The sequence below is a fragment of the Grammomys surdaster genome, unplaced genomic scaffold (assembly GCF_004785775.1).
Source record: "Grammomys surdaster isolate TR1022 unplaced genomic scaffold, NIH_TR_1.0 136, whole genome shotgun sequence".
Taxonomy (NCBI): Eukaryota; Metazoa; Chordata; class Mammalia; order Rodentia; family Muridae; genus Grammomys; species Grammomys surdaster.
This window is the reverse complement of record NW_021604594.1, coordinates 12,436,908-12,449,406: the sequence shown is the minus strand read 5'-3', so window position 1 is coordinate 12,449,406 and position 12,499 is coordinate 12,436,908. Positions and strand designations below refer to the sequence as shown.

General features: G+C 42.5%; 1 protein-coding gene across 1 annotated transcript in view; it reads left to right on the top strand.

Annotated features, from left to right (window-relative positions):
- The window catches only part of Rapgef4 (Rap guanine nucleotide exchange factor 4), a 285,390-nt gene that overhangs the window by 43,135 nt on the left and 229,756 nt on the right, over positions 1-12,499 (top strand). The window lies entirely within an intron of this gene.

Below are 12,499 nucleotides of genomic sequence, written 5' to 3'. Positions count from 1 at the left end.
GAAGAGAAGAGAAGAGAAGAGAAGAGAAGAGAAGAGAAGAGAAGAGATTTCTCACTGTCAGGACACCCTGTTCCAATCCCCACTCCCCACTGGAAATTGTGACCTCAAGATTATTTTCACCATATTTAGCTGCCCAGGAACTCAAGCCACTGTAGTGGTGATCCAAGAAGCCAGCTATTTTTTGAGCTGGCAAGAGACCTTGGTGGTATCCGAGTGATACTTGTTTTGTATTTATGCAAAATACAGAGGAAGGTCTGAGAGGTCAAATGTTGTATCATAAGTCAAAACATTTGTGGGAAGATGCTTGAAGCCAGCAAAGTAAAAGCTGAAGAATTAGTGAAGGGGCTGGGAAGTTACAGATGCGGGGAGTGTGGGAGACTGCTGCAGGGTGGCCTGGGGCTGCAAAGCATTCAAATGCTAAATTCTGTATCCCAACATCTGGCTTCCCCAAGATAAGTGAATTCCCTCGTACTCCAGCCTCTGTTGTGCAAACCTTGCTACTAAATTTAAAACTATTGGTTAAGTAAAAATGGCTACAGACAATTACTGAGGTGAAGAGAGAGAGAGGTGGCTGGGGGGGAGGGGGGGTCACAGGTAGGGACCAGGAAGAAAAGGAGAAAGAAGAGAGAAAAGAGACTGTCTACATTAGACATGATGGACCAGCAGCATGTGTTTAATAAAATGTCTCCCAGGACAGTCTACTGGAGCAGAAATAACATGGGAAGACTCAAACAGCAAATATTTGGGGAGCACAGTTGAGAAGGTAGCCAGTCTCGCCATTAGAGAATTAGATTTGGGGACATCCCTCAATAGTTGTGCAAAGCTAAATAAAGAAATACATATGACACTCACTTGATGATTAGGGGGTTGTCTGGCTCATATTAATAATTAATAGAGTTTATTCAAAACCATTTCGCAGGATACCTGCTAAAATATCTAGTTCAGCAAGTTAAGTGCAGAAGAAGAACAAGGGGACTAACCGTGACAGGCAGCCATCCTTGTGGGGCCTTGGTGGCTACTTCATGAGAAGGCGAGGCCTGAGTCTACCCAGTCTAATAGAATAGAGTTGACACTGAGAATGAATGTGTGCATCCTAGAGTGACCAAAGGTGGCTGGCAGACAGCCCTGGCAGAGGTCTCCTCTCCTGTTGGGGCCTCCAACAGGCTCAGGTATTTGAACGCTTGATCCCCAGCTCATGCTGCTGTTTGGGGGATGTTATGAAACCTTTAAAACAGTGGTCCTCAACTTTCCTAATACTGCAACCCTTTAATACGAGTGTGACCCCCTCAACCATAAAATTAATTCTGTTGCTACCATAACTGTAATTTTGCTACCATTATGAATCATAATGTAAATATTTATATTTTCCAGTGGTCTTAGGTGAAGGGGTCATTTAACCCCCAAAGGTGACCCACAGGTTAAGAATAGCTGTTTTAAGAGGTACAGCCTTGCTGAAAGAAGTCCATCACTGGGTTTTCAAGGTTTATAGCCTTGCCCTACTTCCTGTTCAGATGCGTGTGTGAATGAAAATGTAACCAGCCAGCTTCCTGCTCCTGCCCACTATGCTTTCCCTGACCGTTGCCATGCCTACCCTGACATAACGAACGCTAATTCCTCAGGAACTATGAGGTTCCCCCTCTTCCTCTCAATGTATTAGGTTCTATATGAACTGCTTGGATGGTTTTCCTTTTCATGAGCGAACCTGATAATGTAATGCTATATTTTTTTTGCACTCTTACAATGGTAGAGACCATTTCTATTGCTTTGGTGTTTCCTTTCTTGTAGAAGTTCATTAGTACCTGAAAGATCTAGACCTCTGAGTGGATGAGATGACTTGTTAGTCATGGGAGGAATCAGGGTTAGTGTTTGATTCGAAGGGTTAGGCATAACAGACCATAATCATGAACACAGAGAGTGTTTATAATCATAATTAGATAACAGTACACTAAGAACACTTTGGCACCTTGTGTGATTTACATGTGCGTTCCTGGGCAGCACTGTAATTAGAAACAAATGATTCATATGATGTTTAATCAGAGACTGTAATTAGTATTGCTTTTGTGTAGTCAAGGCTACCGTTTTTGTTTTCCCAAATCCATGTGCCCTTTCATCTTGTTCACACTCTCCTGACACTTGCAGATGAGAAGAAAGAATCTTGCTCATCAACACCCAGGGAAGCCTTTGTCTTCTATTTCCCCTACCCCAGGCTCCAGAGTCTTTCCTGGACTTCCACATATCCCAGTTCCTACATTCCAGGAGCTAGGATCCAAATTCTGCTCTGTCTTACTGACCTGGAGTTGGGGAAGAGGCAGTGGAAGCTGCAGAGCCACATGGTTCTGACTAGCGATGCAATACGCGGAAGCAGAGAAACCAAGGGCATCATCATGGTGAGGGGAGAGGCTGCAAGTTGTAGGTAGCAGGTTCCTGATGCCGGAGGCACCCACAGGGAGGCAGGAACAGGCTCTTTCTAAGTAAGCTGCATGCATAATTTATTGTCTAAACTAGGACACTTTTGAGAGTGAATGAGGGCATTATTAATAATTTCACAGGGACTATGGGTATAGACCCTGACAGTCTCCAGACCAGACTTCCTGTTACACTACTGCTAAGCAAACTTTGGAGAGAAAGAGAAGAGGTTTGTGCGTTTGGAGCAGAAATAACACAGGAAGACTTAAACAGCAAATGTTTGGGGAGCACAGTTGAGAAGGTAGCCAGTCTCGCCATTAGAGAATTAGATTTGGGGATATCTCCCAATAGTTGCGCAAAGCTAAAAGAAGAAATACGTACGACGCTCACTTGATTATTAGGGGGATATCTGGGTCATATTAATAATTAATAGAGTTTATTTAAAACCACTTTGCAGGATACCTCCTGGAATGTTTGTTTGAGTCTTTGGAATGTGCTCCTCCCGGGATATGCCTCAGGAACAGACGAAATTCAAACTTAAGAATCTTTTAATTTTAAGTTCAAGCTGAGACCTGAAATTCTTATATTCAAACTGAGACCTGAAATTACATTCTTACAGTTGCTGGGAACCAAATCTAAGTTCTCCAGAAGTGCAGCAAATTCTCTTAATCACCGAGCCACCTCTCTATCCCAGTTGTCATTTTTTGAGTGCAAGAGTTTGAACTTTGTCTGAAATCGAATGCTAAGCACAAGGCTGATGTTTTTTTTTTTTTAAATTAAATCAGCTCTCTCCATCCTAGCTAACCTGCTCTGGACTATCAATCCTGCTTTCTCTGAAACCCGCAGTGACTAACAGTGGAAAGAAACACTGTTGGGCAGGATCTTCACTCATGACGGATGTCACCCTGCCGTATGTCCTTGGCACCTGCGCTGTTTCCTGGGGCTTCTGTTTTGTGCAGTGAGGCATGCTGGAGGTGCTTGTTGCTAAGAACTGCCCTTGTCATTTCTCACAGGCAGGGGGTACCGAAAGCTTTTTCCAAACAGGAAGAATTCAGGGCACCAGTTTCCTCTGGCATCTGTGATTTTGAAACTGTGGAAATAATGCGTATTATGGAAGGATTTTGTTTTTATTTATACATTTATTAAAAAATGTTAAATGTTTATCTTCTAGCCACTTCAGAGTTATTTAACAGCCCATCCCCTAGTATGGCCTGAGCACCATGAAAGCAAACATCGTTTTATTTATCTTACTGTGCCTCATAGAACCTTTAGGTTATTAATATCTTTTAGATGATAGGTCACTATATTGAATACTATTTAATTTATAGATCAGAGCCAGCTGTATCATGAACAAAACATCATTTTTTTAAAAAAATATCACATTTTTATGTGCATTTTGAATCAGCATTGCATGCGCCAGGCACAGGGATGAAGGTGGTTAATATACTTCGGTTCTGAAGCATCAAATAGTTGCAGGATGTTGGGCCTATCCTTCTGATTCAGTTTTATTTATCAGCCCAATGGACTTTTCTAAAGTTGGTTTAAGATCCTAGACTGAGTTTAGCCCCATGTCACCCTACTAAAGTTATGAATCAGGTAACTTTAACTTCTTGCAGGAAGAGTAGAGCTCGAGAGAATCAAAGCTGAAGACCTGTCTCATTCCGTTGGCTGAGGGTCCGATGTGTGTTCAGAAAGAGAGAAAAGAAGCCCACAAATACCCCCAAACCAAAACCTGTATTTAAACCTTTATTTTTATTTTATGTGTACAGCTGCATTTTTTCTACAAGTATTTCTATGTACCATGTGTATACCTGGTTCCCTAGGAGGCCCTGAAACTGGAGTTACAGACCGTTGTGAGCCACCCTGTGGGAGCTGGGAATTGAGCCAGGTTCCTCTGGAAGAGCAGCCAGGCTTCTTCACTGTCGAGCCTTCTCTCCAGCCCTGACGTTCTACTTCTTGATGGAAATGACAAAGCATTTGAGTATCTTTAATCCTCCTCTTTTATAGAGCAAAACTGTTACTCTGATATTTTAGATGCTTGTACTATTGATAGCATTTTTAATTAAAAAAAAAAGTCAGCCACCATTTCTCAAGTATTTTTCCTTTTTCCTTTTTTCCCTATCTGTAGCTTCTATCACAGGTATATGAAACTCTCTTGGTTTTGTCCCACAGGCCACTGAGTCTCTGCTCATTTGTCATTAATCTTTGTTGTCTCTGTGTTTTATCTTGGATAACTTTTATTGGTAGCCTCTTTGTTCACTGATGTTTTTCTCTATGGTAGCCAATCTGCTCTTAATTCCATATGATGTGTGTGTTTTTTCCCCTTTCCTTTTGTATTTTTCAGCTTTAGAATTCCCATTTGTGTTAAAAAACAAACAAACAAAAACAAACAAAAAATTTTAAAACTTTTACTACTGCTATTTCCTGTCTGTTCATTCACTATGCCAATCTTTTCCTTTAAAATTTTGAGCACATTTATCACGGCCCTTCTGATGTTCTTTCTTGGTATTTTTCCACATCTCTAGATCTGTTTCCATTTTTACATTTATCTAGATTTATTGTATTTTATGATGGAGTGTTAGACATTTTGAATGTTAGGATAATCGAGAGGTTGGATTTTCTTTCTTTTATGAAAAGAAGGCCAGTTTAAACTCTCATAGGGAGCTAATTTACCGATCAATCAACTTGATTCTCCGAGGCTTATTTTTAAGCCTTGTCTGGGAAAGTCTATGGTGTGGGCTGGAGAACTGTTTGGGGAATTTGAGTTGACCGCAGAGGGTGGTTGGAGAGCCCTGTCTTCTTCAGAGGTACAGAGCTCCTGTGTCTGTAAGAATACCTGACCTACAGAATCCTTTAGAGAGCTTCTCCAAAGCTGTGTTTTGCCAGACCTCTCCAGCCTGTGCTTGTGCCACACCCTCAGTTCTCTCCTCCCATAGCCTGTTCTGCAAATCACTTCACTGCAAACTGCCACTACCAGCCCAGTGCGTGAGCCATGCTCCCTCTTTACCCGTGTTTCACAAAGTGTATCAGCAAACAATAAGGCTGGTATGTGAATCTCTCTGTGTTTCTCTTCTTGCTTGGCCCACAGTTCAGTGTCGCCTGTTATCTATTGTTTGAAAGTAGGTGCATTGTGTATTTGTTCAATTTCTACTTACTCTGGAAAAAATTGTTTGGTACTAGTATTCTATCACAGTGTGAAGTGAGTTTCTCTTCCTTTAATAGCAATACAAGAGGTGTGTATGTGTTTGTGTATGTGTGTGTGTGTGTGTGGTTAAACTCAGGCTGCAAATATGATAACATGTATTCTACCATCAAATTATGCCATAGATTTTTATTTTCATTTTTAGACAGGGTATCACTAGCCTTCACTTGTCTAGTTTTTGGTATGTAGATCTGACGGTTTCAAATTCACAGATATCCCCCTGCCTCTTCCTCCTGAATGCTAGAATTAAAGGTGTGTGGCATTGTGCCATTCTAGAATTTTTTAATAAATAAAAACTTCCTATTTAAAAAAAAACAAACAAATTTTCATTCTCTGTGGTGCTTGAATGATTGTCATTAGTCTGGATTATCAAATATGAACATTGGTTACCCTGTGTCTTAGTTACTTTTTGTTGTTGTTGTTGTTGTTGCTATGAAGAGACATCATAACCAAGGCACCTTATAGAAGGAAGAATGTATTGGGGCTTACAGTTTCAGAGTGTATGTTCATGACAGTCATAGCAGACTGTAGGCAAGCATGCTGCAGAAGCAGTAGCTAAGAATTACTTCTGATGCACAAGCAGGAGGCAGAGAGCTAACTGAAACGGTGTGGGCCTGCACCCAGTGACACACCTCCTCCAGCAAGGCCACGCCTCCTAATCCTTCCCAAACAGTTCCACCAACTGGGGACCAGGCATTTAAATTTAGAAGCCTATGGGAGCCATTCTCATCCTAACCGCTACAATCAGCCACACCTATAAGGGCTATGTTTGGCTGTTGTTTAATGGGTGTGGTTTGGCAGATTTGTGATCTGATTAAATGGGTCCAGCTTAGCATCCTTGCTCACTTTCCCTTTGGGTTCTTCAGGTTGTCACAAGCAGGGGTACCAGTTGCAGGTGCTGAGAGATACTTGATGCTAGATGGGGAGACAGAAATATGCAAAGAGTATTCCATGAAGAGCTGGGACTGAAGCAAATGGCTAAAAAGGTCCAAGACTTCATAACTAACTCAGAAACGACTTTTCTCTTAGGGAGAACCTATCCAGCTGGTTCAGTTTGAGAGTCTTTTTCAAACCTTCCCTACTAAAAATCTATTTCCCTCTTCTGATGCTACTGATTGTGTGTCCCATGCTTCAGATGGGCCTGGATGATACAAACCAGACAATCACTGGTACAGGCTAACTGATGCCAGTTTTCTTGCCTCAGTATAGACAAGACTGATTGGCCCTGAGTGATAATGCCGTAGACTATTGGCTTAGATATACAACACATGGAATAGCATATAGAATAGGGTATACAATTCTATAGAATAGAATTCATGTTTCCCTTCTCATTGCTCAGGAATGGGATAATTAATAGGCAGGTATGTGCCTCATACCTGTAACCTACCACTGGGGAGGTAGGAGCAGGAAGATCATGAATTCAAAGCCAGCTTCAGCTGCTTAGATATTCCAGGTCAGTCTATGAGATCTTGACTCCAAGACAGATAGATGACAGATAGGCAGGCAGACAGACAGACAGACAGACAGACAAGAAGCAATTTAAAAATTTCAGGATTCTGACTCTCACTCCAAGTGGGCCAGCCTCACAAGAATCTCTGGTTGATTTGTCTGTGAATCACCTCCAGGAAAAGTCACTAGTTCTGTTTTAGCCTGAAACATTTTTAAAAAGCATCTGTTACCTGACTCATCCTGGACACTCTTCTAGAATGTAAAGGACTGAACAAAACTATCTTTTACCCTAATGTTAGCAGGAGAAGCATATTGCAGTGCTCTGTTCTGTGTGGATTTGGGGTGGTCTACTTCAGCTGGTGTCTGCAGAGCCTGTGGCTGAGGGTGTGCCCATGGCCTGATGGTGCTGTCCTGACTTTAGACTCTAAGGCACAATCAGAGGTATTTGGAATTGGGCTTCTGAAATTGATATGGTCTTTTATCTTCTATACCGAGGATCAACCTTGAACATGCCAGGCAAGCGATCTACCTGAGCTATGTCTCCATCCCCTAGATAACTCTGTACTTTATTTTGTATTGTGGTTTAAATCTGAAGAAACAAAAGACAGCACAGAATAGGTCAAAAGGCTTTCCTTCCTCTCCATTCACTCCCAAATGCCTTACCCGGCCTGTCCTGGTCTGTGGGTAACAGTGAGATTTTTCAAGAGCCACAGAACAGTGGCTCTCAGTCCCCTGTGGAACCTGTGACATAGTAGCTGTATCCAATGGGGAGGCGAAGGTATACATGGGCCTCATTTCCTTTGTTCAAGGCCAAAATGGTGGTCTTCATGATCCCCAGTCACAATCTCTGATCTCATTTTGTTAGAAATAAGTTCAGGGCACAAAAAGACTACCACCCCAGTTAAAGTGTCTTCACAAGGCAAAGCTTGAGTTTTCAACAGAAAGGTGAACTCCTCGTGAAAGCAGGGCAAGCACACAGGGATAGGAAGTTGACTTAGGATTTTAGTCTAATGTAAGTGATGCCTGTGGCTTTTCCAATTGGCTGGGATCTGACTTCACTGTGTTTCTTGATTGGCTGGCTACTTTAAAAGAGTTGCCACAGAGGAAATGAAGACAAGTGGGAAGGAGCGGGTCACTTAAGTCATTTAAGTTCCAAGAATGAAACAGGGCCTTTGTGTAAACAAAGGTGTATGTGCGTGCGTGCGTGCGAGTGTAGGAGGGATGGTGGTGTTTATTTGCATATGGGGTTTGCAAAGTGTGGTGAGAGGAAAAGGTTTACACAAAAGTCTGACAAAATAGGAGAGATAGTAAGATTTGAACTCCTTGTTGCAAACAGAAGTTTTCTAGTGGCTGACAGAAAAGACTAATGTTTAATGTTTCTTAAATTTGGACCTTGAAGGGCACTTTCTTCTTCATTATTTTATAGAGATGTAAAATCAGGTAGGCTGTATTAAAAATCAGGTATTACATCAGTCTGCCCTCAGGACAGTGCTTATGTAATGCTGCCTCTGCCAGGTGTGCCAGGTGTGCCAGGTGTGCCAGGTGTGCCAGGTGCCACGCATAAGAGGGGTGCCACCCCAGCTCTCTGTCTCTCTGTCAATTTCTTTCTCTTTCTCTCACTCTCTCCCTCTTCCCTTCTCCTCTCCCTTCTTCCCTTCCTTCCTACCCTACCCTCTTTCTGTTCTGTTCTCTCTCTCCTCTCTCTCTCTCTCTCTCTCATTCTGTCTGTCTGTCTGTCTGTCTGTCTGTACCATACCACCATGTCCTCACTCCAAGACAGCCTTTTGATCTTCCTGCTCCCCCAATAAACCTCTTATACTAGATCTGTTTACTGGCATCATTTCTTAGTGACACACCTACCTTGGCATGACCAACCAAAGATACCCACCCTCACAGCATTTATCATATCAGGCTGGCTACTAAGCAGCAGCCTGCAAACTCTGTGGCCTCTGCTTCTTGGTGGCAAATGCACACTGAACAGAAGGATTGGAAAGACCTTGCTAGTCCTTGGTTAAGGGTAATTATGAGCACACTGGCAGAATCAAGGATCACACCAGGCAAAGGAAGATTTTGGGCAACTGAGTTGAGGGGTGTGTGTACATGTTTATATATGTGCTTCTACGTAGGAATCCCTGTATCAGATTGTGTATGTGTGTATACATAGGTGTGCATGCACGTGTGAAGTGAATGGAAGGGAAACTGACAGAGGGAGGAGTCAGGAGGGTAGGACTCTCTAGGGAGAAAATTGAAGTGATAGCAGCAAACTTTACAGACTCAGTTGCTAACAGTGCTGCTATAGTTACAAAAGGAGAAACAAGAAGAAGCTTTTTTTTAATTTTTTTATTTTTTAAAATGCTTTAGGGCTTTTAAAACAATGCACTCATGAGATCTTGCTAGAATTTTACCCACAGTGACGCCTCTTTCTTTTCTGAATTCCTTTTACCTTGATTGGGAATTGTTGTATGTGCGCAGATGCCCCTCAGTCTGGGCAGGCAAATCACGGTCTTTATGGCACTAGATAACTTTACTTCCTCAGTAAATATATGCAGATTGAGTGAACCGTCATCAACTCCTTCTTTCTGAATTTCATTGACGTTGTTGGAAAAACTTGCAATTAGGAAAGAGTAAATAGTGTTCTAAGTGGTTAATAATTGTATAATTAAGACGATAACCTGATAAGTGGCAAACATCTTGAGTTTCAAAGACCTTTGACACCTCTACATCATCACTGGCATTATAAATACACATGATTTCAGCATGCTGACTTATGTGTCTAAATGTTTTTGAGTGTAAAATGGGATCCATTATACTTGCTTTCTCTAATAGGCCACGATGATCAAAAATTTCCATTGGTGTCAAAACTCTTTGTAAAGCTAAGTGTTATAAAGATGGAGATTGTTAAGTATGTATTGTTTAAGATCTTGTAGCTGTAATAGAAAAGAATACACACATGTCTAAAGATCCTACAAAAGCCACACAAGTATGTGAAATATGCTAGAGTATATCTCAAGCTTTGTATTCATTGCTTTCTTTAGACTCTCTCTCTCTCTCTCTCTCTCTCTCTCTGTTACATGTATGTGCATATGCATGCCTATGTGTGTGTGGAGGCCAGAGGCCAACACTCAGTGTCTTCCCCTGTTATTCTCTAATTTTTGAGACAGGGTCTCTCACTGGATCTGGATCTCACTTTATCCACAGATCATTTCCTCAGCCCCTCATTAGATGCTTTTAAAGGTCATGGTGACTAATGATCATATTGATGCTGCTGCTGCTATTACTACTGCTGACTGCTACTAGGTTCTGTAGCCTTGTGTATGAGTTATTATAGCTTTGGCAATTGCTCATTAAAGAAGGGAAATATATATATGTGTGTGTGTGTGTGTGTGTGTGTGTATACATACATACATATATATATATATATATATATATATATATATATATATATGACATTAACTTCTTGTTGAAATGAAGAGCCAAACTGAGCTACAAAGTCACTTTAATTCAAGTGTATTTAACTAATCTTAAGCTCGATGTTCTGAAACACATACACTAATCCTCGGGAGATATTCGAGATGGAAACACTGGGACAAGCAGAGCTGGGGCATGGACCAGCGTGCGTGAGGCTCTGGGTCAGAGCTGGCCCAGGGACCAGTGAGCATGCGTGAGGCTCTGGGTCAGAGCTGGCACAGGGACCAGTGAGCATGCGTGAGGCTCTGGGTCAGAGCTGGCACAACTACCAGCGGGCATGAGGCTCTGGGTCAGAGCTGGCAGAATGACAAGCACGCGTGAGACTCTGAGTTCAGTCTCCAGTACTGCATAAACATATACACAATAAACATACAGACACAGAAACAGACACAAAACAAATAAATGCAACTTATTTTTTTTATTAAAAATGATCATTTTTCACTCTTTGGGGACTTAAATGTCTAACCACAGGCAACATCACTGAGACCTTTGTGTTAGAACTGCATGAAATCATTGATCTTTTGTGACTTAAAGTCTGGGTTTGAACCTTACTGATCTGGCTTCCTTTCAACTTCATGGAGGTACATTTTTATTCTTTTGCTTTTGAGTGTTCAGTTTCTCCTACGCAGTGTTAGGCTGACAATCTATAGCTGCTCTGGTCTGCCTTCCTAATAAACGGTGTCCCAGGGCAGGGGGATAAAGTTCTGCTTTCCTTTGGGAGGGAAGAGGGGTCTCATCTCTTCTCATTTTTCCACCATCTCAGTCTCATTTTCAGTTACTGGCCTTGCAATTTCTCCTGGGGTAATTTCCATGCTTGCCTCGCTTTGGACAGTCCCAGGCCTCCTGCGGCAGTGCCCTGACTCCCTGTAGGTGGTGACTGTGTGGTATATGCCCACTGGGTTGGATGCCCTCTGAGGGACACCCTGTTGTTCTTTTTTACCCCTTCCTTCTCCCTCTTGCTCCAGCCCCGCTAGCTCCACTCCCCCTCTTTCCAGGCCTCCACTCACTCAGGGCCTCACTTGCTCAAATGAAGGCATCAGCTCTCATTACAGATGGTTTTGAGCCACCATGCTGTTGCTGGGATTTGAACTCATGACCTCCGGAAGAGCAATCAGTGCTCTTAACAGCTGAGTCATCTCACCAGCCTTACCCTGTTGTTCTGGCTGTACTGAAAGTGTTTCTCTCCAAGCTAACACAGACACAGACTCTTTGGGCATCAAACTGTTCACTCTTGAAGTTCTAGCTACATTTCAAAGCCCTGAGCCTCGAGGCCTTTGCTTTTGATAGTTTGGAAGTCCACCACAAATGGTGGATGGAAAGGGGTGCTGATATAGTGGTGTTATGTTGCTATAATAAAATACAACAGACTGGGACATTTATAAAGAAAAAAAGTATCTGTCATAGTTCTGGGGTCTGGGTGATCCATTAGAATATGGGGTGGGGGAAATCATACTTGCAGGGCCTTCTTGCTGCAGAAGCCCATGGTGGACGAAAAGAAGGCAAAATGTCTATACAAAAGTCAGAGAGAAAGGCCCTGGAGAAGGAGAAGAGGTGCCACATCATCCTTTTATTAGGGATTTGTTCCTATGACAGCAGTATGATCCTTCAAGAGGGCACAACCCTCAGGGCCTGATAACCTCTAAAGGACTCAATATGGCTACCTCAATGCCTTAGTGAAAACCAGAGCACTACTGAGGCCTGTGGATCCCCTGGCTCTTCCTGGCACTCTGTCAATCCAGGAAATGGGCACTGCATACCCTAGGTCTCCTCCTTCTACTGGAAATTCCACCCACATCTTTTTCTGTGGGAATTATCTGGGAAGCTAGCCGGGACCACAGACATTTTCTTTGAATCTAGTGTTCTTGACTCTGAGCAGACTTGCCCTAGCTGTTTGTAATAGTAAGAACTTAAGATGGACAGAGGCCCCGAGAGAGAGAGAGAGAGAGAGAGAGAGAGAGAGAGAGAGAGAGAGAG